This window comes from Terrapene carolina, unplaced genomic scaffold, assembly GCF_002925995.2.
Source record: "Terrapene carolina triunguis isolate 2854851 unplaced genomic scaffold, T_m_triunguis-2.0 Scaffold67, whole genome shotgun sequence".
Classification (NCBI taxonomy): Eukaryota; Metazoa; Chordata; order Testudines; family Emydidae; genus Terrapene; species Terrapene triunguis.
This window is the reverse complement of record NW_020664418.1, coordinates 16,779,042-16,805,288: the sequence shown is the minus strand read 5'-3', so window position 1 is coordinate 16,805,288 and position 26,247 is coordinate 16,779,042. Positions and strand designations below refer to the sequence as shown.

The following is a 26,247-nucleotide window of genomic DNA, read 5'->3' as shown; positions in this document are numbered from 1 at the left end:
GTCCCTGACACAACAAGAACCTCTAGAAGTTGCACCATCAGGGAATCAATCTATGTACAAGAAAGGGGAACCTTCTTGATCAGGTCCCCCTGGTTGCCTTTATACTGGGAAGAAAAGGCAAAAAGTGATCAGATGAGTCTCTCAGACACGAAGGTCAGATGGGACCATCATGATAATCTAGTCTGACCTCCTGCACATTGCAGGCTATGGAACCTCACCCACCTACTCCTGTAATAGGCCCATAACCTCCAGCTGAGTTACTGAAATCCTCAAATCTTGATTCAAAAACTTCCAGCCAGGAGCGGCGCCAGGGTTTTTGCCGCTCTAGTCGGCAGCGCTCCTCCTCTGAGCATTCAGGGAGCCTGGGGTCTTCGGCGGCGGGGGTCCTTCCACTCCGCGTCTTCGGAGCGAGTGAAGGACCCGCCACCGAATTTCCGTCAAAGATCCAGAGCGGAAGGACCCCCTGCCGCCTAAGGCGGCAAAATGCCGCCCCCCAAATCCTGCCGCCCTAGGCGACCGCCTAGGGTCACCTAGTGGAAGCGCCGGCCCTGCTTCCAGCAACATAGAATCCACCATTTACTGTAGTTCAAACCAGCCAGTGAGCTGTGCCCTATGGTGCAGAGGAAGGTGAAAACATGCCCCCCACACACACATCTCTGCCAATCTGATCTGGGGGGAAATTCCCTCCTGACACCAAATATGGCAACCAGCTACAGCCTGAGCATGTGGGTGAGACCCACCAGCCAGACACCTGGGAAAGAATTCTCTGTTGTAACTCAGAGCCCTCCCCATCTCTGACTGTTGGAGATATTTGCTAATAGGTGGCACAGATGGACCATATGCCATTGTAGGCAATCTCATCATACCATCCATTTTGTAAACTTATCAAGCTCAGTCTTAAACCATGTTAAGTATTTTGGCTCCCCACCACACATACACACACTCCCCTTGGAAAGCTGTTACAGAACTTCACTCCTCTGATGGTTAGAAATCTTCATCTAATTTCAAGCATACATTTATTGATGTCCAGTTTATATCCATTTGGTTTTGTACCAACATTAACCCCTAACTTAAATAACTTCTCTCCCTCCCTTGGTGTTTATCCTTCTGATGTATTGATAGAGAGCAGTCATATCTCCCCATATGCTTTGTTTTGTTAGGCTAAAGAAGCCAAGCTCCTTAAATCTCCTCTTGTAAGGAAGGTTTTCTATTTCTCTGATCATCCAAGTAGCCCTTCTCCGCGCTTGTTCCAGTCTGAATTCATCTTTCTTAAGCATGGGAGACCAGAATTGCACACAATATTCCAGATGAATTCTCACCGGTGCTTTGTCAATGGTAATAACGCATTCCTATCTCTACTGGAAATACCTCGCTGGATGCATTCTAGGATTGCATGAGCCTTTTTCATGGTCACAACATGTTGGCGGCTCCCTCAGTTCTTCTAACTCAGAGCACATATTTCAAATCTCTGAAGTAGAGGAGGTTCAATCGGGATCTGCAGAGTCCATATGCTTGGGGGGGGGGGTGGGGAACATCTCTACACTATGTGACCTGCTAGCAGTGGCAATACTCAGAAGGAGGGCTCAGGAGTATAACTAATTAAAAAGTGACAAACAATACTTTTCTAGGTGGAGCAACCAATCTGACCTGGAGGTATTATCAAGAGAATGATGCTTTATAAAGAAATCAAACTCCAGATAGCAGTTCTGCATATTTCAACAATTGTCACATAATGAACAGATGCTGTAGTTTTTGCAGCAGAAAGGGATTTCAGTTCTGCTTTTTGTACAGTAGCTTCAGCAAACACAAAGCATATCTCAACACAGCATTTTGATCCATTTAGATCACCTCTTGACTGATATGGACTGGCCCTTCTTATTCTTTTACCAAAAGCCAGAAACAATCTTAAGGACTACTAAAAGGTTTTGTCATGTCAAGGTAATAACCAATAACCCTCTTAACATCCCAGGTGCACAACTGAGCTCAGCCCAGAATATCAGAAGGCTTCCAGAAAATACTAGCAAAGAAGCTGTGTGATTTAAATGAAAATTCAAGACCCCAACAGTCAAGAACTTGGGATGGGATGTTAAGACTATTTCATTCTTATGAAAAATGTGTTATCAAGAGGACCTGCCATCAAAGTGTGCAGTTCTGAAACTCTCTAAAAATATGCAGTAGCCACAACACATATGCAAATAGGAGCAGATACCAAGAAGCTCAAAAGTAGCCCCCATATGCTTGTCAAAACCAAGATTTCAATTCCATGGATTCATAGGTTAAACTTGTGAATGGAGATGTTCATAAAGCCTTTAATATATTGTTTTCTAAAGACGACAAAAGACTGGGTTCCCTTGCACAGATGCATGTAAATATGGCACAAATACCTTTTGGTTTTATCCCAATAAAATGCTGTATCCATGTAGGACAAAGAAAATTCTAAAATGACTGGTAAAAGGGAAAGAGACTGGAGTGGTATATTTACTCTCTCCAAATCCTTAAACTATTTCCACTAATTGATATGCAGCTATCTAGCAGATTTCTGTGATTCCACATTCATAGCTCTGACTTTCCCAGAGGATTACAATCAAGTAATCAGGCCAACAGATGAAGAACATTTCCAGTTTGAGTGAAGAATTTGATCTTACTGCTGAGGCAAGAGGCCTGGGCTCAGGAAGAGAACAAAGGGCTTGTTGTCCTTGGACAGGGCTATCAGAACTGGGAATCACATATGGTAAACTCAAGATGAGGCAACCAGAATCTCTCTGGCCCTTTCTTGCTCAGTCTTTTTGGAATTTTGCTATGAGCGGAAAAGGTGAAGAATATGCATTTTCTTCCCCAGTGTAACAAACTTATTTGACACTAAATTGGGACTATGGATGCCATGGAGTAAAATATTGCACATTTTGTATTCTCACTCATTGCAAAGAGAACCACATATGGATGACCTCCTCTGGTTTGAACACAAAAAAGGGAATTAGCTATAGAATCCTTTAAGAGTGTTGATATCATCTTGTTATCCTTAACTGCTAGCATGTTCTCTCATGCCAAAATGCAAGTTGAAGATATTGCCCTGTTATGAATGTACCAATTACACAAAAGTGATGCATGACTTGTTGTCACACCACAGGGGGCTGGGATCTCCATCTGTTCAAATATACCATTGCCACACAGTGTTGTTTGTAAGAACTCTCAATGCCTTCCTTCTAATCAGAAAGACAAAAGGCAAGTTAGACGGCCTTCAACCCCAACATGTTTACTTGTAATACAGATTTTCTGGGTAGTACCTCACAGGGCAACTGCCTTGAAATCTAGTCTTTGAGTTTGGAATCAATGAATCTAAAAAAATGAATCTAAATCCCCTGGTAGGAATCTAGATACTTTTGTTGTGACAGACAAGCTAATACCTTCCTCAAATTCTAGGAAGCCTTTAGAAATATTGGAACCTGAATGTCACAAAGACTGTCTTCCACACATTTTATTTAATACTCTTATTTATTTACATTATACAAAAATAAAAAGGGGCATCTAATCAATACTTTACAAGTTATAAGAACAAATATAAAATTCCCTCTCTGAACCTTATAGTATTAAGTAGAAAATATTTAACCTGAGTTCCTTCCTGTGCTTCTGCCTTATTAAGATGAGGAATTATGCATCTTGAAGGTTGAGGGCCCAAATCAATCTTGAGAATTTAGAACAAGGATTGTACTTTCTAAAGTTGCAATAAGGCCATGGCACCAGCACCTATGCTTTGATCTCCATTTCCAGAAGATATTGGACCTCATCCAATAGCAGTGTATAATGAATAAGATTTCTGAAGAGGAATGGAAAGTTTTGGCATGATCTGAAATTGAAGGGCACAGTCCCATTTGATAAACTCTGAACAAAACTACATCCTGTCATGCCTGTAAATATTTACACAATTAGGAGCTGAAATTAAAATTGGTTCTATCTCCTTCAGCAAAACTGTGGTTTCACAGTATCTAGAGTAGAATCCAATGGATGCATAATGGATAAAAGAGATATCTCTGGCAATCCTAGAATGATTGGGTCCAAACTGTAATTGACGTGGAAACTCCTTGAAGAAACAGTGGAAGGACTGGCCTTGGATATCAGCAAGAGAGCTACTTATACAAAGACTGACTCAATATCAGTGTCATAGCTGTAAATCTGGTAACTGAATATTATAGCCAAGAGCACCAGCAAACAATGATGGTCCTTACCAAGGACCTAGTCATCAAGCCTGAAATGTCATGAAAGGCTCACAAAAGGTATCTTCCAAACTACTAATCTTCTTAAATTTCAAGAACGTCTTACTACTTAGGGCTTGTCTACATTTACCAGTAGCTCAGCGCTGTTGCAATCGATGCAGCGGATGTCAATTTAGTGGGTCTAGTGAAGACATGCAAAATCGATGGGAGAGCACTCTCCGGTTGACTCCAGTAATCCACCACTCCGAGAAGAGTAAGGGAAGTCAACGGGAAAGCGTCTCCAATCGACGCAACATGGTGTAGACATCACAGTAAATTTACCTAAGCTATGGGGACTCCAGTTACATTATTCATGTAACTGGAGTAGTGTAACTTAGGTCGACTTACTGTGATAGTATAGACAAGGCCTTACTCTCAGGGATATTTTCCAGAAATGGGGATATTGTCGTTCAAAGGGTATAACAAACCATAACTGCTTGTAATTAGTAGTTATTAAAATAAGGACCAGAAAAGAGAATGCCCTCTTCCAAAATTCATTTTCTTTGATACTGTCAACATAACCAAAGAACCTGGGTGGGATTCTGGCTTGTAAAGTTTGTCATATTTCCTGTTCTCTGATGCATTAGAGACTGGGTGGTAGGAGGCCATTCAGATTGTAACATAATGACAGTTTCTTAGACCCTGCACAGGCATGCAGGGTTTATCAGTTGAGCAACAGTAAGCGCCAGTGCTAAAAGCCTGCATAAAAATGCAGATTAATTGTTGCTGTATCACTCTGGCATTTGGATTTGGTTAGCTGCCACTAAGATATGAGGTGTTTTCTCTGGAATATAGAGAAGGGTCTGGCGCACAGGAAATCCTGCAAGGAAACCCAAGGGACAGCAAAGCTTGGGGAGAAAACTTAGCCAGAGATTTCTGTTATGTAATTATACTTGTCATATAAGTTGCCAATACAGCCAAACCCCAGAAAAATAGTAAATTTGGACTATATATATAGTGTGTACACGTCATTCAAAATAGGCTATGAACCTGACCTGCTTACAGAGATCTTTAGGCTCTACAGAAATGATAGTATTACTATTTATCATCATCATCATCATCATCCGTTTAATTAAAGGCTATACTAATAATACCAACATTTATCATGACATGGCGGTCACAGATCAAATTTGTGACTTTATAGCAAATTTAAGGGAAATCTTCCACTCCTAAAATTTTATTAAGAGTTTTCATCCAACTGTTCATTCGTATATTCAGAATTCCCAGTTGTACAGTGTCAGATATTTGTCCCTCTTTTTTTCATCCTAGTTAATCCTATGTAATGGCTAATTACATATAGCTCAGCACCATACACCTTGTATAGGTATACCCTAGCTCACCAAAGGACAAGCTGTAACATCACCCAACATAATGGAGCACTCTTCATTTATCTAAAACCCTAAATGTTTTGGATGTCCTTTAAATAATGCAAGTAAACATTGCTGAACTGTGTATTTATCTGACTAATGGATATTTGCAAGACTGTAGAATTTTGTGACGTGCCTTCCAATTAAATGAAAGACAAATCACGAGCAAGCTTCTCAATTGTGACCCACTACAGCCAAAGTTCTAAGTTTTATTGTTGTTTTTTTAATTTGCCATGCCTTTCATTAAATGATAGGCATGGTAAAGTCTTCAGTCATATTATACATGAGTAATTTCCACTTCTGTTTCTCACACCATATCTTAAAACAATTAAACAAAAAGAAGAATGTCTAACATATTAATACTTTGCATTAACTTATACTGAGATTACTCAATTTTATTAAAATTTCCTTCAATTTTATAAAAATATTTATAGGCACCCTTCCTATACTTTGCACATCTACCATAAATTAAAACCCCACAAAATACAAGAGGACTGCCTAGGAATATTATGCATTCTATCTGTCACCAGTGAAAAATTACAATGGGTAAGTAATGAACTTGTGTTCCCTCAAAGTATCAAATGCACACATACAGGACTAAATTCTGCCCTAAATTACACTTGTGCAACCCCTCTGAGCTCAGAAGGGTTGCACAAGTGTAAACGAGAACAGAATTTGTCCCATTATTTAAATACTTGATTTTGTATTTTAATCTTTGAGTTAGCTGGCAGATGTATAAAATCACATGTACAGTAGGCAGGGAGTTCCCATTTAACTGTATCGTGAAGAGGCCCATGTACAAACATTGTTTACTCCTCTAAGTACATGGACTATATTGTGCTCATAAAGTTTGCCCCACATAGACCAATTTCATACATGGATATATGAGCAGCTGGTGGGTAATGAAGCTTCAAGCACAGGTCTAATAGGTATTAAAGTTTTCCTGATTTATCTGTCTGAAGATTCTGGTACTCAGCACAGCTACACTTGTGAGGTGAGGCTGATGCAAATCTGTCAGGTACATACAGGGATATGTAATTTCTGGTATTTCATGTAGCGCTTCACAATCAGATTCAAGTCCTGGGCCTATGCAAGGGGAATTATTAGTTAATCATTTTTAGATAAAAACTGGTATAAATACACACCCCAAAACCCCCACAAGTCACACTGTGTGCTCATACATTTAATTTCTTCTCTACAATAATCCCAGACTCACTCTCATACAGCCTCATCCCCAAACACACTTGTGTTTAAATGTGTATTTTTAAAAATCAGTTTAAGTGTAATAAAATTTTAAGGTTCCCAATGTGGGATTACTTTTTATATTCATAACTCTGAGTTATAGATATTCCCCTACCAGAATCCCAGTTCTACCTCTCCTTCAAATTTTTGGTAAAGTTGAGGTTCAGATCCAAACATCACATCTCAAGACCATTCTTATTAGAAATTGGTATATTAATAACCAATTTGGCCAGTGGTTATTTCATAAAATAATAGGTCCATATCACTTTTGAGATACTGAAAAATATGTTGTAAAACTTTAATTTTAAAATGTGGTCACTGGGTGCTTCAAGTAACTAGTTTTTATAAACTAAGCACAATCCAAACACAAAATAATTGTCTAGAAACCTCTATAATAGCTAGGCTTGTGGGAGGGAAGTGCTAAAAACTGGCTTTTAGTCTTAATTCCCTGAATTCTGTCAGTTTAAAACAGGCTCTTAACCTTATTTTGATGTTTATTTTTTGCATTTAATTTTCTATTAATTTGTTCTACTTGACTGGCACTTACTCCAATAAATGGGTATTATTTACTCTACTGATGTAATCTTTCTCAGATAGGACAATCTGCTGAATCAATGTAATCTCTAGTCTGCCTCATGTAATCTTGCAGCTGCTCACTCTCTTTGTGATTATGTAATTGTCCTGGTGTATGTAAAAGCAAGCAAAACTTTAGTAAGTGTGGGGGGGAGGGGGAAAGAAACCTTTATCGTAGAAGCAAAATTAGGGGAGTCTTGGCACTACACTAGCAGGGCCCAAACAATACTCAATTGAGGACTACATTAGCAACATGCCAGGAGCCCCAGGGCTACATTTAATTTGCATAGACAGTGTAGATTGTTGCAATCTTCATCTTTAGTATGAAGGTACAATTCCTATATACTACAAGTCCTAACATGCAATGATTCTAGCATCCATTTTTATTCTAGAAATGCAGCCTGTGAAAATTATGGGGTCCAGCATGAAAACATTTGTCTTCATAATCAACCAGCTCAGTCTGCAGAGGTGATGGCTCCCAAGATCCAAAACACTATACTGACTTGAATGACATAGCCTGCTGAAAAGACAAATACCAACATGCAATGCTCTATCTTGGTACAAGTGCATAGAAAAGATGACCCCCCAGAAGAACATGATTAATCCAAGCATTACAGCCCCAGGGGACAAGAGGTTTTAGTGGCAACATGCCATCCTGACCATGATGGATTTTGGATTAAACTGGAATACAATGAACTCTTTATCCCTGGGAATTGGACGCAGGTTTCCTGTAATTCCAGAATTTGCCAAATGGTCCTGATTTTTCCCTTGAGTACAATCTTACATCCCTATTCTTGAAATACGGGACTTGAGAAAGACCATGACGTGGTGAGGACTTTGGTATTTTGCTGTGATGCTGCTTGGGGCAAATTCAGGATGGTGATGTCTCACATCTTCCCCTTCATATTAAAGATGTGGTAGCAAATAGCACCAGGAAGCCACAGAGGTGCCTCCATCCTCATGTGGGGAGGACCAAATAAGGCAACTTTGCACCTTACTGTGCACTAACAGCCAACCTCCTTGGGAGCAACAAATCCCAGGCTCAGTTGCCAGGTTAGTACACACCTGTCCTTCCTGCCCCCACTCCAGAGCAACACCTCAGCGCAGGGCCCCGTTTTAGGGACAGGATGCTCCTCATGAGTGACTCCCCTCCCCCACTCTAGGTTGGGGTTCCCACCTCAATAGCTCCTCCCCTCCACCAATGTAGGGCAAGAGGGGGGTCTCTCCTTAATAGCTCTTCCCTTCCCTCCCCTCCCCAATGTAGGAGGAGGAGGTCTTAATAGCTCGTCCCCTCCCCGAATCTAGGGCGGTGGGGGGGTCTCTCCTCAACCGTTCCTTCTCTCCCCCAATCTAGGGCGGGGAGGGGGGTTCCTCTCCGCAGTAGCTCCTCCCCTCCCCCCTAAGGCGAAGAGAGCGTCTCTCAGGAGCCACTCCTAGCCCTCACGAGAGGGTGGAGTCATACTTCAGGAGCCCGCTCTCCTCAGGGGCCCCTCCCTTGCCCCATCCTTGGGTGGTGAGGCCTTTCCTCAAGGGTCCCCCTCCCGAGACAGGGGCTCCTTCCTTCCTCCCTCCCTCCCTTACCCCCTACCGTAGTACTACGAGCCTTACGCAGTCCGTCGTCTCCATTGGGCCTCCATGCCCCACGTGACGCTGAGCGTGCGCCCCGAGCCGAACTGAGCTGCCACAGCCGGTTGTTTCCTAGGCGACCCATAAGAAAGGGAGCGCGCCAGAGAGCGAGCTAGGACTAGGACAGGGCACGTGCACGCGCCACAGCGAGGTAGAGTGCGCGCGCGTTGGAACCCCGATCGCTGGAGAGCGCGCGCCAGCCTGATCCCGGGAGCTGCTGCTGCAGAGCGGAGCGGGATGTCAGGATTCCGGGCATCAGGTATGTGTCTCCCGGCACCGCCTCCCCCTCCCCCAGCACTCCCGCAGGGCAGCGTTTGCACACGTGCCCAGTCCCACCCGCAGTGGGAGGCGCTGGGGACCCCTCTCCGTAATATACCACATAGCCCTGCAAACCACCTCCGGCCTCTACCAGAGCAGGGCATCACCCACATCGCGGGCTGCGTGGGTCAGTATGGCAGAGAGCAGAGCATCCCGCATTTAACGGGGCTGTGCGGGTCTCTGTGGCAGGGAGCAGGGCATAACGGGTCTGTATGGCAGGGAGCAGGGCATCCCCCATATAATGGGGCTGTGCGGGTCCCTTTGGACAGAGCAGGGCATCCCTCATGTAACAGGACTGTGTGGGTTTGTATGGCAGGGAGCAAGGCATCCCCCATTTAAAGGGACTGTGTGGGTCCCTGTGGAGAGAGCAGGGCATCCCCCATATAACAGGACTGTGCGGGTCCCTGTGACAGGTAGCCCCTCACATAAAGGGGCTGTGCGGGTCTGTATGGCAGGGAGTAGGGCATCCCCCATATAACAGGTCCCTGTGGAGAGAGCAGGGCATCCCCCATATAATGGGGCTGTGTGGGTCTGTATCGAAGGGAGCAGGGTATCCCCCATATAACTGGTCTGTATAGCAGGTTTGTATGGCTGGGAGTTGGACATTCCCGATATAACAGAGCTGTGCGGGTCTGTATGGAAGGAAGCAAGGCATCCCTCATATAACAGGTCTGTATAACATGGAGTAGGGCATTCCCCATATAACAGGGCTGATTGGGCTGTATGGTTGGGAGCAGGGCATCCCCCATATAACAGGGCTGTGCGGGTCCCTGTGACAGGGAGCAGGTCATTCCCCGTATAACAGGGCTGATTGGGGCTGTATGGCTGGAAGCAGGGCATCCCCCATAGACCAGGCCTGTGAAGTTCCTATGGTATGGAGCTGGGCATCCCCCATATAAAAGGGCTGTGTGGCTGGGAGCAGGGCATCTCCCATAGACCAGGGCTGTGAAGTCCCTATGACAGGGAGCAGGGCATTTCACATGTAATGGTCTGTGGAATCCTCATGGCAGGGTATGATCTTATGATCCTATATGATCTTCTATGGCAGAGAATTCTGCCCCTCTTCACCCCCCCGTAAAGCAGGCTTTAGAGCAGAATGTTTCTCTTTCCCAACCCCCTTCATTTTACAGAGTGTAAAGTTGCTATGTGCTGGAGCAGGGCAGGTCATCCTTCAAACATCCATCCATCCCGATGGAACAGGCTGTGGGCACCCAATGGCATGGTGCATGGCAAAGTACTGCCCTCCCTACATATTGGGATTTCTGTGGAGTTCCTATAGCAAGGTGCATTGTGATCTGTCTTTCTTTCCTGTCCCGAGGATAAATATATAAAACTGGTATGCTGAAGAGTTCCTAAAGCAGGTTACGTGTCAGTCCATCCTCTCCTTTCAGTGTAATAAACGTGCACTGGGGTTCTGGAGGTAAGACATGGCAGCATAGCACCCACCATGCAAATAACAGGTGGACTGTGGATTCCAATACTAGTATATATGGCAGTTCACTGCCCTCAATACAACAGGCATACTCTTGATTCCCTATAGAGGGTGTCTATAAGTAGTATATTGTGTGGGCATTACCCTTTTTGTAATTGCCCCGGGTGCAGGTCATGTCTTAGATGCCTTTCTCTGCTTGTTATTTCTAGTAAGTGCATCATTAGTTTATTAATAAATATAAATAGAGAAGGGAAAATGGACTCCAAAATATTTGTACTTAATGAAAAAGAAGCTACTGAACACTAAATAACTTGTACTGAAGATGTGGTCATGAGTTTGGAAGTTATTCTGAATCTGGTCACTTCTTGTGTTTAAGAAAGAAAAGCTAAACAAAAAAGATATAAGCTCTGGCTGGTGTGGAGTTGTATGAAGTATGTGGAGGGTTGCCTAGGGTTTGATCCAGTTCTTAGATGCTGATGAGTTTTCCAATTCTGTGATTTGTCAGTAGCTGTAAAACCAGAAAAATTGTTTTCCATCATTGCTTAGTTGTACCTTGCTAGTCCTGGTCTACATTACTGGGTCTTTCACAAGGATACAAGTAATTAGCAACACTTTAGCAGGTGTATGATTAAGAATTACATACCTGATCCTAGAAAGAGGCCTTGGGAATCACCTTATACCATATTCATCCCCAGATATAAGTATAAAGAATCCCAGGAGCCTGGGGGCATTAATGCCATTTCTCCTCCTCCCTCCCCCATCCATCTTTTGTGTGATTTCTTCAGGATAATACCTCTTGAATCATGCCTTCATTCTAAATGCTGTAAATCCATAAAATTATATTGTGACTCTTGTCAAGAAGGTTCTGACCTACATTAGCATGGTATCACATCACAGCACGAAGACCAGTAATAGTTTTTGAAGGCCAAATCCATAAGGACTCTTTTTTTTTTTTTTTTTAATCAGGAAAATGTTTAGTTTTCCCTCTGTAATCTGCTGCATAGTTATGTAGCACAGAATTAACAGTCTTTTTTTTTTCATTACACACATGTATAGGGATGAAATCAGTAAACGTTGGAGATCCATGTGCAAACATAAGATGTCATAGCATGTCACATTAACTTAATTTTGTGAGGTTCCTAAGTTAACATGAATCACTATTTCAGTTTGTTGTCCTATTGTCCGTATATAAAGGGCCTGGTAAATGTGGTTTGATGTAAATTTCTGTATTCTGTACATGCATATTTGACAACAGACAATCACTTGGCTGAACACCAGACTGAGTGCACACCCCTTGAGCCACATTTGCTTGTAGGTACAAAAGGTTTAATATGTAATAGGTATAACACAAGTGTGTATAATATATAAAATAAATGTAACCACACACACACATAAACACATCTTCTATATTGAATCCAGTGTGTGTAATATATTGTGAGGTGCATTGCCATATATTGCCGGCTATGTTTGCTGAAAAAGTTAGCACAGCAGGACTGAGCTAAGCATTCTGTGGTAGTTTTAATCTGAAGATTCTCGTGCTTGTATGCATTTAAGTGAAAACCAATGTTGTTTTATTATTTTGTTTGTTGGGACCATTAATTGATATTTACAAATATGGCAATATTTTGTTTCTGATTTTTGCTTAACATATTGTAAAAATTGTATTATCTGTAAAGGGTTGAACTGAGATTATACTGGTACTGAATGGTTCTTCTAGTTCTTGTGCAGATACTGTAAGTTCCTGCAGATCAGGTATGTCAGAATACTTGTAAAAAGTTCATTAATGTAGTATGAGCATGTTAGAGATATTCCACACAAATTAGACAACAGCTGTACGGTATTGACATATAGAGTCTTTTGTTGAGAGATGAGATGTTGGCATTAAATAATTGTTACCTTGAGCTTGTGAAATGTTGCGAGACAGTGTACTTTGTGCAGAAAAAGAAAGGAATGCTTCTCTCTCTCTTACGAAAGGTTCAGAACGGGAAACTAGTGCATGCTGCTTTGGACACTCTGTCCTGGGCAGCATTACAGTGGGCTGATGGTCAGAAAAGTGACTACAGGTCCAATTCAGTGAGTAAAGTGCCTGCATGCCTGAGGCAGTGCATATACTCACTGACTCCGGCATGTTTCTGAACAAATTGTAGTAACTTCATGTTCATTTTTCTCACTGAGTTGCAGAATTAACTATGCAGACCCTGTACACAGTGTGGTATGTTTCTCTGACAAAGGATGAGAAGGTCTGGGTCAGACAAGAAAGTATACGGCTAGCCTGATGGGCAGCTACTCCAAATTCTACAGAAAAGGAATGTGAGCAGTTATTTCAGTCTTAGAACTAAAATATAACAGGGATTTATGCAGACATAACTCCTGCCAATTCATGGGGCAGTGGAGGGGGTGTTAGTAAGGGCATGACAAAGGTCTGCTAAGCAGGGATCTACCCTGATCTAGCATGCATGGGCCCATGCTTGCAGTGGGTGTGTGCAATGAATAACCTAGAGCTCAGTTGAAATGTCTGTGACTGGGTGAGGTAATATCTTTTATTGGACCAACCTCGGTTAGTGAGAGAGACAAGCTTTCAAGCTTACACAGAGCTCTTCTTCAGATCTGGGCAATGAACTCAGAGGGTCACAGTTAAATACAAGGTGGAACAGATTGTTTAGCATAAGTAGTTAACACACATTTCAAGGGACCATTCAAGGTGCAGTGGCCAATTAACACCTCTCCAGTCATAGGGGCAAAAAATAAAACTGGGGGACAAAAGGGGCGGCTAAGAGGGTTATAGATTGTTGTAATAAGCCATAAATCCAGCTGTGACACTCTGAGTACATTTTCCAGACCTGAAGAAGAGCACTGTATAAGCTTGAAAGCTTGTCTCTCTTTACTTCACCCACCTTGTCTCTCTAATATCCTGAGACCAATACAGCTACAACACTGTGATTTGTGACAGATATTCTGGATGCAACATAGGGTGTAGAGTTAACTGTTTCCATAGGCATCATGTCTGTCCCAATGTATGAGTGTGGGGTGATGATATAGCTGTTTTAGAGGGGCACAACTAGAAAGCTATGGGGATTTATGCAGTTCAGTACCCACCACCACCATTCTCGTTGTGCCACATGGCTATTTCTGCTGCGATGGCTAATGGCAATTTTCATGCATCCCTGGTTGGCTGGGTGCTGGATACTTGTTTCCTCTCGGATTGTCTCTGTGCTAATGTATGGTGAAGGTAGCTCTGAGTCTCCCTTTGTATGGACTTCTTTTATTAAAGGGGGATGGAGGTTGCAAATTTCTGGGATGGTTAAGGGCTTTTGTGTTTTAGTATATCCAAAGCACAAGTGGGTGAAGTTAGACTGCCGTACCAGCAGAAGTCCAGCCTCTTTACCAGAAGGCAAAAGTCTATGTTCCAGCATCTGCATGTGTTTAAATTTCCTGCCCTACCTGAATGCAGAACAAGCCGTTACTCTAATTGTGCTACATAGTGTAAACACTGTACAGGAGTACAGTGTACTCTTACCTCTTTAAAGGGGTAGTGAATGGAGCTCAATGTAAGGATGCCACCTTACTCGGCCCATCTGCACCCTGGAGGACTCGGTTACTTTACGGACAAAAAGTTTCATCTTTGTTAATGCTGCAGAGCTAATATAGCCATGGGAAAGTGAGCTGGAGTCTCTTCCGCCGCATGTGTTATCATCAAAAGTGTCAACTAAGTTCTATTTGCAGAATCTTGATTGCTAGTGGTTATATAAGAGGGATTTATTTATTTATTTTGAATCCTAGATTGAGTTCCTGCTCCCATGGAAACCAAAGGCAAAACTCCCATTAGCTTCAATGGGTGCAGGAGCAGGCCCCGAGTCTGCAGTGGAGCAATACAGAAAGTTTGTTCTTTTGACTTGTAAAATTGATATGACTTTCGCCAAGCCAGAATAAATACAAAACTTCACCAATACTTTTAGAGTTGCTTATCAGTTTAGCTCCACTTTAATGTATTTTGTGAAATTCCAGCTTTATATTTTTAAAAATAAAATAAAAATTCTTGCTTCTTGTTATTGTGGGGCTAAACTTGCCCTGTGCCACCCTTTGGCTGCACAGGCCCTTGCCCTTGGGGGAATCAATGAGCAAGGTGGTTACAGGGTGCAGCAGGCCCTGAAGTTTCACAAGAGGTAATGGGCGGGTTCCTTCATAGTCTCTGTCCCTGAAGACCCAGTTACTCAAGCTATATGCTGTGCTTGGAGTTGGCTTGATGAGAATGATGTAATAGAGTTTAATACTTAATTTAGTTATAGGGTCCAAATCAGCCCTCAGTTACACCCATGTAATCCCAGCAAAATCATTGGTGGTGCATGAATTTAAGCAGAGGCAGAATCTGTTATGTATACTTGAGAAGCATATGGAGGTGATTCAATTTCTAAATAATTATTAATGGAACATCTGCTTATTCCTTGGTTTATTCAAAACTGTAATGTTTCCACTGTAAAAATTTCTCCCTCTGTCCCACTTCCATTTTATCTTTTCCCTTATACTATGATCATTTAGATTGTGAGCTTTTCAGGGCCAGTACCATGTTTTTCCTTGCTTTATAAAGTACCATGTACATCTATGGCACTGTATACAAATACACCTCTACCTCGATATAATGCTGTCCTCGGGAGCCAAAAAGTCTTACCATGTTATAGGTGAAACCGTGTTATATTGAACTTGCTTTGATCCACTGGAGTGCGCAGCCCCACCCCCCCAGAGCACTGCTTTACCGCGTTATATCTGAATTCGTGTTATATCAGGTCGCGTTATATTGAGGTAGCGGTGTATAATGACATAAAAAAACTATGTTAAAGGAACTTTAGGTTGTGAAGTCAAGCATTCAAAAGTTAGGAAATGCCAGATTAAGATTGTCTGTGCAAATTTAATTCACCCCCTTGTATGTACATCCTTTACACTGAATGAGGTGGGGGTGGTTCTGTGGAAAAAATGGTAATCGTCATTAAATACTGTATCATAATGCAGCTGGATAATGCAGATTTAAAGATGCACGGGCAACCTTTAATCTGGAATTTCCTAACTTTCAAGAACTTGACTTTTCAGTCAAAATAACAGTCTTGTAACATAGAAAATCCTCAGAAATTCCAAACAACAACTAACAGAAAAGAGAAAACATTCTACTATGTGCAACTCTAACAATTCTCCCAATGAAATATTATCAGCAGGATTTTAACCTTAAACCTGCAGCACTTACCTCTGTTACTTGAGCTACAGAACTAGTTACAGAAGGAGAAGGCGGTTATCTCTGAGTTGAAGGATAGGCTGTGGGGGCCAAGTGCTGGGTCTGAAAGTGGGAAGGAGGATCCTCCCAACCCACCTCTCTCACTCTCTCCTCTCCTGGAAATGGGGGAGCTCCTGCCCTATGTGCTGTACCCAGATAGGGGGTGGACCACTAGGGCCATATTTTTAATCCAGGGGAGTGGTTGGGAAGGGAGAGCCTGGCCTGGCTCTCTCTCCTTAACCCTCCTCCTCTCCCGCCCTAGAAGCTCCTAGGCTTTCCTGATGCAGTCAGGGCCGGCTCCAGGGTTTTGGCCGCCCCAAGCAGCCAAACAAACAAACAAAAAAGCCGCGATCGCGATCTGTGGCGGCAATTCGGTGGGAGGTCCTTCGCTCCGAGCAGGAGTGAGGGACCGTCCGCCGAATTGCCGCCGAATAGCTGGATGTGCCGCCACTCTCCGAAGTGGCCGCCCCAAGCACCTGCTTGGTAAGCTGGTGCCTGGAGCCGGCCCTGGATGCAGTGTGCGCTGATATTTTGACAGTGTCATGAACCTGACTTTAGAATGTTCATATGCAGTTGTTGTTTTGGCAGGCTGCCAGATTTTTTTCTGAGCCAGGCAAGCAAGGGATATGAGATGACCATTTTAAACAATATATATCTTAGCTAAATCTGCATGAAATGTCACAGGACAAAGAAAGGGCACTTTTATAGCCGGAGGGCTATTTCCCTATTGAACTTCAAAGGCCTTTTGTAAACAATGGGGGTGTCAGAGCTTCTCAAAAAAAAAAGTTGCAAGAAACTTTTATAATGGAAAGGGTTAGGAAACTTAAATGCAGGGGTCACTACCAGCTTCTCCCTATAATTAAAGATGAGAATTCCCAAACATAAAGGGTAAAATCGTGACCCTATTGAAGTCAGTGGGAGTTTTGCTATTGGCTTCAATGGGTATGTCTATGCTGCAATTAAACACCTGCAGCTGGCCCGTGCCATCTGATTTGTGCTCTCAGGGCTCTCCCCTCATGGGGTTCCAGAGTCTGAATGTCTACACTGCAATTTTATAGCCCTGCAGCCTGAGCCCCACGAGCCCGAGTCAGGTGACCAGGACCAGCCACAGGTGTTTAACTGCAGCATAGACATACCCATTGAAGCTGATGGCAAAACTCCCACTGACATCATTCGGGTCAGGATTTCACCCAATGTGTTCATTTGTCCAAGTCCATCGTATAATTTCTGTGGGAAATCCACCGTCTGAACTATTAGCCCTTCTAGCTGAAGGTACACCTCTCTACTGATTTATATTTTCCATATGAAGCCTTAGGCCTTCTTACTGCAAAAACTGAATTCTAAAAAGTTTTTTAGTTAGCTCATGAGCTCTTAGCTGTAATAATTTACATTAGCAAACTGCCAAGGTATGATCACTGGGCATGTGATGTGCATCAGTCAGTAAACAACCCATGACTTTTCTCATTATCTAATAGGCTAGTGGAATTTACAGGCCCCTTCTAATAAATTATCACATTCTTATCTGGAAAGATAAAATTAGGTTTGGAAAACAGCTTTTTTTTTTAAATAGAAATGGGAGACAGCTCAAGGTACTCGTGTTCACTTACACAGTCAATCCATAAATAAAAGAACCTTTAAAATATGCACTTGTAACTATTATTCTTCAGTTTTTTCTCTCTATCCTTTCTGCCCACTCCCATTCTAAGTAATTTGATTGTTCACTGATTATTTTTAAATAAGTAGGATTTTTGAGCAGGGAAACTGATAGTAAACTACATAAATAGAAATGTTTAACTTTTAAAGGTGTTAGTTATAACAAAAAATCGCAAAAAGGCAAATACTCCTTGGAGTCATTATAATATGTGACCATATCGTATCTTCCAATTGGGACAACAGAGCTTAGGAAGCTCCAAGGTTCATTTAAGAGTATCTGACACAAGTTCCCCTTGGCAAGAAGAGACTCAGAGGAGACTGCGGAATAGACGTGGCCTCTAGACCTCTAAGGGCTCAATGATCCATGGGAAAAGGAAGTACCAAAGCCTCAGGAGGGCTCATAGCTGTCCCTCTGTAGAGCTGTCTTCCTCCATACATTTCCCCCCCACCTCAAGAGCCATGATGCTATTGGTTCTTTAACCCATGCTTTTGTGATATCCACCCTTTCTCAAAAGGGTCTTTCAGGAAGTTAATCATGCTAGGTGTAACATTAATTTAATTTTGCAAGACATCCACCTGCCAAGCAAGGATTATGCTGAAGAGAGAAGTGGCTCTCTAGTGCCACCTTGGCATTGCCCTCCCTACCCTGAGCTCTGTGTCCCAAGTTACAGTGAGCAGGGGCAGAGGAGTTTATATAGGCTCCTGGTATGGGGGGCAACATGCTGCAGAGGCACCATCCAGTGGTGAGCTGGAGCCGATTCGCACCGGTTCGCAAGAATTGGTTGCTAAATTTAGAAGCCGGTGTAGAACCGGTTCCTAAAGGGGCGGGCAGGTGGGCAAACTCCAGTCCACGGGCCACATCCGGCCCGCAGGACCGTCCTGTCTGGCCCGCCTGAGCTCCCAGCTGGGGAGGCTCCCCTGGCTCCTCCCCTGCTTCTCCCCCTCTTGCAGAGCCGCCGGAACCCTGGGGAAGCGGCTGGGCTCCGGCAGTTATTTAAAGGGCCGGGGCAATAGAAGCAGTGGGAGCCCCGGACTTTTTAAATAGCCCCCAGAGCCCCGCTGCCGCTACCCCAGGGCTCCAGCAGTGGGGCTCTGGTGGGAATTTAAAGGGCCTGGGACTCCAGCCCCTGCTGGGAGCCCCAGGCCCTTTAAATTGGCCCCTGGGGAAGCCGGGCCACCCCGGTACGGCGCACCGGCTTATTTTCACCTCTGGGTAAGGGGGTGGGGCTGCAAGCTCCAGCGGCTGCGCGGCATCCTTACACAGCAGCATGGTAAGGGGGCCAGGACGGGGCTGGGAGGAGGAGTTGGATAAGGGGTAGGGAGCGGTTGGAGAGGGTGGCGGTTCTGGGGGGGCGGTCAGGGGACGGGGAACGGGGGGGTTGGGTGGGCGTGGGAGTTCTGGGGGTCTGTTGGGGTGGTGGTGGATGGGGTTGGGGCAGTCAGGGGACAGGGAGTGGGGTGAGTTGGGTAGGGGGTAGGGTCCTGGGGGGCAGTTAGGGTGGGGGGTTTTGGGAGGGGGTGGTCAGGGGACAAGGAGGGGGTTGATGGGTTGCGGGTTCTGAGGGGGCAGTCGGGGGCAGGACGTGGGTTGGGGTCAGATGGGTGGGTGGCGGGGAGGAGACAGGCACGTGGGGCTTGAACTCACCGCGTGGTTCCCTACTGGGTCTTCAGCGGCATTTTGGCGGCGGGTCCTTCACTCGCTCCGGGTTTTCGGCGGCAGGTCCTTCACCCGGAATGAGTGAAGACCCCTCTGCCGCCGAGGACCCGGTAGGGAACCGGTTCTTAGGATTTTGGGAGCTTATCGCTGGCACCCTGCTCTGCTCCTCCCTGCTCTGCCATCCCCCACTTTTTTTTCTTTTCCACCCAGTTTAATTTATCTTTGCTCACTTCCCTGCCTTGCAGTGGAGGGGAGCGTATGGCACTGCAATGTCCACCTGGTTGCTATATATGCACTTATCATGCGGTCCTCATGCAGGAACCCATTGTACATTTCTTATTCAGGAAAAACTTGCATTGAGTTCAGTTGCTCTTTAAGTGTTTATTCCTTCCCGTGAATGGGAGTTGTTCACAAAGAGTTAACAAAACAGAACCCTATTTGTGCATCCTCAAACTCCTATATTAGTAACATCTGTATTATGGTAATGCTCAAAGGCAATAAGGATTGGGGGCCCCATTGTGCTGCGTGCTGTACAAACATAGATAAGAGGTAATCTCTGCCCTGTTTAAAATCTAAAATATTTTTTGTTGGAACAATGTGTATGGTGATAGGTATCTTACCTTAGATATGCAGATAGTACTGTACATCTAATTAGTAAGTCAGTCTTTACATTTTTGCTCCATATCACAAACCCACTTCTGGTATTTTTGCTTAAGTGCAAAACCAAGCATCCTAAATACTTTCTATTTTTATTGTTTTATCTGATAATTTTAAACAAACAGCTTTTTAAAATGCTTCTTTTTTATATGTGGGGTTTTAGTCTAGAGCTGCGATATATAGATATTATTTATTTATCTTAAAGAGACATTAAAATCATCATATTTGTTACTATATGTTAATGACCAGGTCCTACAAAATCAAGTACCATTGCCTCCTGTGGGACAACATATGAGTGTAAGTGTCTGTCTGTGTAGACTTCCTTGCCATAAATCAGGCTTCAAGTTATTAAAAACTGAAATAATGTTTACAGTCTAACTTTCTATTATGTATTTTGTTGGTTCAGATAGATACCAATAAGTATATTTTTAAAAAATCACAATTTTGCATGGATTCTTCTAATCTACAAGTAACCCTTAAGCTTAATACAGCTAAAAGTTCAAAGAAATTGTATCTACTTTTTTACTTTATGCATTTGACAGCTAGCCCTATGTGTACTGCCTATTTCCCCCTGTCATTAGTTTGGATCTTTCACACAGCAGAATGGGCGAGAAAAAAAATTAAAATACGAAAATGTGATTGTAAAACAACAAAGTTGGTAGGGGGAATAAGAAGCATGTATATTACCTGAAACTGCCTTGGCCTTTGGAATGGGGACTATCTTGTTGTCATATGTGTGTTCAGTGCCAACGATAGTGGGGCCCTGATCTCCTATTAGAGTGTGTAGGTCATACACCAGGGGTGGGCAAACTTTTTGGCCTGAGGGCTGCATTTGGGTATGGAAATTGTATGGCGGGCCATGAATGCTTACGAAATTGGGGGTTAGGGTTAGGGAGTGGGTGAGGGTTCTGGCTGGGGGTGCAGGCTCTGGAGTGGGGCCAGAAATGAGGCGTTCAGGGTGTGGGAGGGGGCTCCAGGCTGTGGCATGGGATTGGGGTGTTGGGGGGGGGGGTCCGGGTGGGGGGAGGGGGTTGGGGCACAGGAGGGGGTCAGAGGTGCAGGCTCCAGGCGACGCTTACCTCAAGCAGCTCCTGGAAGCAGCGGCATGTCCTCCTTCCAGCTCCTACATGGAGGTTGCCACTTTTTGATTCTCATGCCACTAGCACAACTTTATTTAGGTTTCCTGTAAGATTGCAGGGGAATGATTCACTTTAAAACACAAAACAATACACTTTTTTTTCCACTTAATTTTGAAAGCATTGGATAAAGTTAACTAGACAGAGGAAGAAGAATCAAGTATTGTTCAATTGACAAATTTAGAAATAAAAGGCAATGGTTGATAGTGAATGAATTAGTTCGTATCTGATGGCTCTTTGACGGCTTAAATGAATTAGGGTGTTGGCATCAGTTCATTTTCAATTGAGCAGGTATCCACATCCTGCTCCAAAAAACACCGCCTCAATTGGCATGCTTATTAGAGAGACAAGGTGGGTGAGGTAATATTTTTTATTGGACCAACTTCTGTTTATTGAGAGAAATAAGTTTTCATCAACAGAAGTTGGTCCGGTGAAAGATATTACTTCACCCATCTTGTCTCTCTAATATCCTGGGATGGACACGGCTACAACAACACTGCATACAACAATGGCATACTTGTTGACAGCCTCGGTGGAGAGAGTGAGGATTTAATGGGCCATATGCAGAATGAGCTTTCATCTCGCATTTAAAGTTGGAACCTCCAGATCAGGGTTGAAGCACTGACCCACACTGGCCTGAAAGCTTGCACTTGCGCTATTGACTGTTTTGTAGATAAATAGAATATTTCACTCTCAGCACCTTCCATCCTTTCACAAGCTCTGTGCCTCTCACAGGTTCTAAAATTCACATTGAAGTATATTCATCTTTTAGATTGTAAGCTGTCTGGGGCAGGATCTGTCTCTTCTGTTTGTACAGTGTCTAATGCAGTGAGGCCCTGATCCTGATTGAGGAAATACAGTAATTTAAATGATTATTAATAATAAAGAAACAAAGGGCCAGGAACAAAAATACATCTCTTGCTAGGTACTGCAGAGAAACAGCTGGCTTACTGATATTTTGATCCTCTAGAAGGACTCTGTACATCTGATCTTCGTGCTAAACAGTGGTTTCATTAAAACAGTTTATCAAAGCGGTTCACAGGCTGAAATAGAATGTTTTGCTATTGCTTTCATTGCATGCACAAAGCATATTGCGTGAACAGCATTTGGCAGGAGCAAATGTAGTGTATCTGAAACCTTTAATTATATACTGTAGGCAGCTCTGTCTGGGTCAGAAGACACCACATTATCAAATGACATGGTGTAGTCGTTCAGAACTCATGCAACAGCTTGATCATTCATTGAATGATTGGTCTCTATCAAGCAAGTAACAGCAACATTTTCATTAGAGCCTAGGTGTGAAATGTTTGAATCTCTTGTTACCTGATTGATATAAGAAATGAAGGGAGCTGTGTTCAGTGAAATTTTTACAGCAGCAAAGACAGTGCGTATTATGCGCTGTGTCACACTTCCACTTGCTGTATGGTAGTAGCAGTTCAAAAAGTTTACAAGGTATTTCAGTTTCATTGAATTTCATTTTGCGAGTGTATGCAGCAGCACATAATACTATATAAACTCAGTTTAAACACAAATTAAAGAGAAATGAAGAAAAATGGTAATGTTTGGGGATATTTACACTATTCCATTTTCCAAACTAAAGGTAGAATAAGTTTATGATTAAGGCACAGGAGTGGGAGTCAGGAAGTCTAAGGCTATGTCTACACTGCGCACCTTATAACGGCGCGACTGTACCGCTGCAGCTGCGCCATTGTAAGGTGCACAGTGTACCTGCTTTTTGTTGCAGGGAGAGAGCTCTCCTGCTGACAAAATAAAACCACCCCCAATGAGGGGCGGTAGCTTTGTCGACGGGAGAATGTCTCCTGCTGACGAAGCGCTGTCAACACCAGCGCTTTTTGTGGTTAAAACTTTTGTCATTTAGGGGTGTGTTTTTTTTCACACCTTTGAGCGAGAAAAATTTTAACAATGAAAGTGCATTGTAGACAAAGCTTAAATTATATTTATGGCCTTGCCACATACTTCCTGAGTGACTATAGGCATTTCATTCGACCTCCCTGTATCTCAGTTTCCCCATCTGTACAAGGGAGATAGCATCTGTCTCACACAGGGTTGTGAGGCTTACTTCATTTATTTGTAAAGTGCTTTGAGATCCTAAGATGGAAGCTGCTATTGAATGGTAAATTATTAACTGTAGTAGAGTCTCATTAGTGGCTGATAGTTTTTGCAAGTCTGACAAAATATGGCAGTTCTGGGTTTGGCTTGCAGCTATTCCAGATATGTGGGTTCCTGCTTTGGACTTGTCAGTCTGGCAGAGTCACCAACTGCCACAGAGAATTTGCAGGGGGCGGGAAATCTTTTTTTTTTCTTTTCTTTTCTTTTTTTTAATGCCATCTCTCTTCTCCACATTTCACTCTGCCTAAAAGTCAGGCAGCTAATTTTCTCTTTCCTAGCACTTACGCTTTAAAAAAGAAACAATAGAGTGGTGGAACTGAGACTATTTGAAAAATGCAAAAAAATGCTGGCCTTGCACATGAAATTGGCCTGTGACTAACTACAGTGGTACCAATTAATCATAATAATAATTAATAACGTGTTTTTCCATATCCCTGGTTTCTCAGACCACCAAAGAACTCTCTGCCTTGCAGTAGATGAGTTACATTTTCAGTACAAACTATATACCTGTTTGGGCTGGGATCAGCACTTTTACTCTTCCCCTAGGAGAAGTGATGATTGTAGCATTTATCATACATAAAGGAATCTACCATAAATAGCTGCCAAAAAGTAGATCAGCAAAGAGAACAAATTGAGCAGTATCCAGGATCTCAGAAACCTTTTCAGCTAGTATCAGGGGGTAGCCGTGTTAGTCTGTATCCACAAAAACAACAAGGAGTCCGGTGGCACCTTAAAGGCTAACAGATTTATTTGGGCATAAGCTTTCATGGAAGTGAGGTTTTTTAACCACAAAAGCTTATGCCCAAATAAATCTGTTAGTCTTTAAGGTGCCACCGGATTCCTTGTTGTTTTTCAGCTAGTAGAGCTGATGGTGAATTAAGGAAACTACTCCCTCAGTGCTCTCCAAAAGCTCCCATTATGGTGCAATAACAGATATGAGTGGGTATATGTGCAAAGGTGCCAATAAAGGTACCTGACAACAGAATTCCATCTGAAAGAGACCATTCTAGTATGTCAGAGCATGAGGCTGTTGAGCATCCTGACTAGACCTAGTCCTGTGGACCAGAGCACATTCATACTCACTCAAAAAATTGAGAGTCCACAGACAAAATACTGTGAGCTGGATTAAAAAATATTACTGCCAGGAGAATACTGGACTTGTCCCAGTGGTGGTCTGTTGGTGCAGGAAGAATATCTTTCTGAAGTCCGTGGTCACCCTAATTATGGATGTGACTCTCCTAGGCTATAGGGAAGAAACAAGAAAAAACAGTACAATACAGTTGGTCCAAAAGAAAAGTAAAAAAAAAATCCATACTAATGTGGTAAATATGAGGGTATTTCATCTGTCTTTTCTGGAATTGAGGAAAGAATGGAAAGAAAATCATGTACTGGTCTAATCAGACAGCCCTTTGCCTTTAGCAGAGAGAAATGAGGTGCAGGAGACCAAGGTCCAAAATCTCTTCTTTGCTTCCTCTAGCAGAGGGTAGGAAAAAATAGAGTAGACCCAGGTGTCAGAATGATCTCCCAAGGGAAAACTCTGAGAGTCCAAACTCCAGGTTTTCACTGCCGTGTGCAGAAATCACCAACAGAAGCCTGATCACCTCTGCTGACTTGGCAGAAATAAAGTTGCTCTCCTCCAGACACTTTATGCATTCCAAGCAATGGGAATGTCAAGACAGATGGGCTTTATTTCTGGTAAGTATTGTATATTTAGAGGGCTTGGATTGACTTTGTGGGAGTTGGGCTTGATAACCTTGCTTTGCCTTGAATAGAGGAAGGGGAAAGGGATTAGCCAGCACAAAAAATAAGCTGATTCATGCTGGTGATCAGGTTCGGTACATGACCCTTATACACTATTTTTTCTTCCCCTCTATCTTGACCAACAAGACTTGACTGATGGCTTAATTTTAAATTACTGTTTCATCATACCCTTGCTAAGAGATCCCTCCCATTCATTACTGAAGGAACCACCCATCTGCTCACAGGGATGCTTGTGACATAAACAAGGGAAGAAATGTATGGCAAGGGCTAATCAAATATATGATTTGAAGCCACCTGCTGCCCTGGTCTGCTATCATGGCATTTAGATTGGTGGGTTTTGAACTGCCAATCATCCCATAATATAATCTCAAAATAAAAGGAGGGGCTGGAAGAGTTGATCTGTGGCATATTCAGGGAGACTGATGATATTTTTATCCCTCTTTTTAGACTTTGTCTCTGTGTTTTTGTTTTGGTGTGTATGTGTGTGTGTATATATACTTAAACCAGTTCTAGGATTTATGCACTGGCCCATGTTGCCTTTTTGATAATTATTGTTTTCAGTTGTATTTTGTTTGATGCTCAGAGGCCCTTTAGAAATAAACACCTAATAACTAAAAATCTAGTAATAGATAGTGATACTGTGCAAACTGGTTGTCTAGAAACTTATAGCACACATTTTCTTCACAAACCTTTTACTTTATTTGAGTGCTAGAAGCTGGGACTGGATGACAGGGGTAGATCACATGTTAATTGCCCTGTTGTGTTCAGTCCCTCAGAAGCATCCGGTACTAGTGGCCACTGACAGAAGGCAAGATACTGGGCTAGATGGACCATTGGTCTGAGCCAGTATGGTCATTCTTATGTTCCATTTGGATTACTTAGTGTAAATCTCAACGCTAACATTAGAAAATGTACACGTCTGAGATGGCTACACTATTATAGCTAGTATGGGAAAAGGGATATTTGTTTTATTTTAAATGATTGTGTGCAGTATATATGGAATTTTCACATAAAAGTATTTGATAAAGCCCATAACTAGCAGATCTGAGCTTTGATCCTGCAGTATTCAAGCCTGCAAAACATCCATCAAAGTCAGCCCTGGCAGGGGTACTCAAACTCATTTACATAGGGTTACCATATGTCCGGATTTTCCCGGACATGTCCGGCTTTTTGGGCTCCAAATCC

At 43.0% G+C, this 26,247-nt stretch overlaps 2 protein-coding genes across 2 annotated transcripts in view; one reads left to right on the top strand and one right to left on the bottom strand.

The window, feature by feature from the left end:
* The window catches only part of NRG4 (neuregulin 4), a 58,122-nt gene extending 48,993 nt beyond the window's left edge, over positions 1 to 9,129 (bottom strand). Inside the window, exon 1 of the mRNA XM_029910790.1 lies at positions 9,041 to 9,129. The gene's annotated coding sequence lies outside the window, so the exon portion shown is untranslated. The remainder of the gene's footprint in view (positions 1 to 9,040) is intronic.
* Positions 9,130 to 9,241: 112 nt separating this feature from the next.
* TMEM266 (transmembrane protein 266) overlaps positions 9,242 to 26,247 on the top strand; it is a 119,290-nt gene continuing 102,284 nt past the window's right edge. The window contains exon 1 of the mRNA XM_024205407.3: positions 9,242 to 9,317. The gene's annotated coding sequence lies outside the window, so the exon portion shown is untranslated. The remainder of the gene's footprint in view (positions 9,318 to 26,247) is intronic.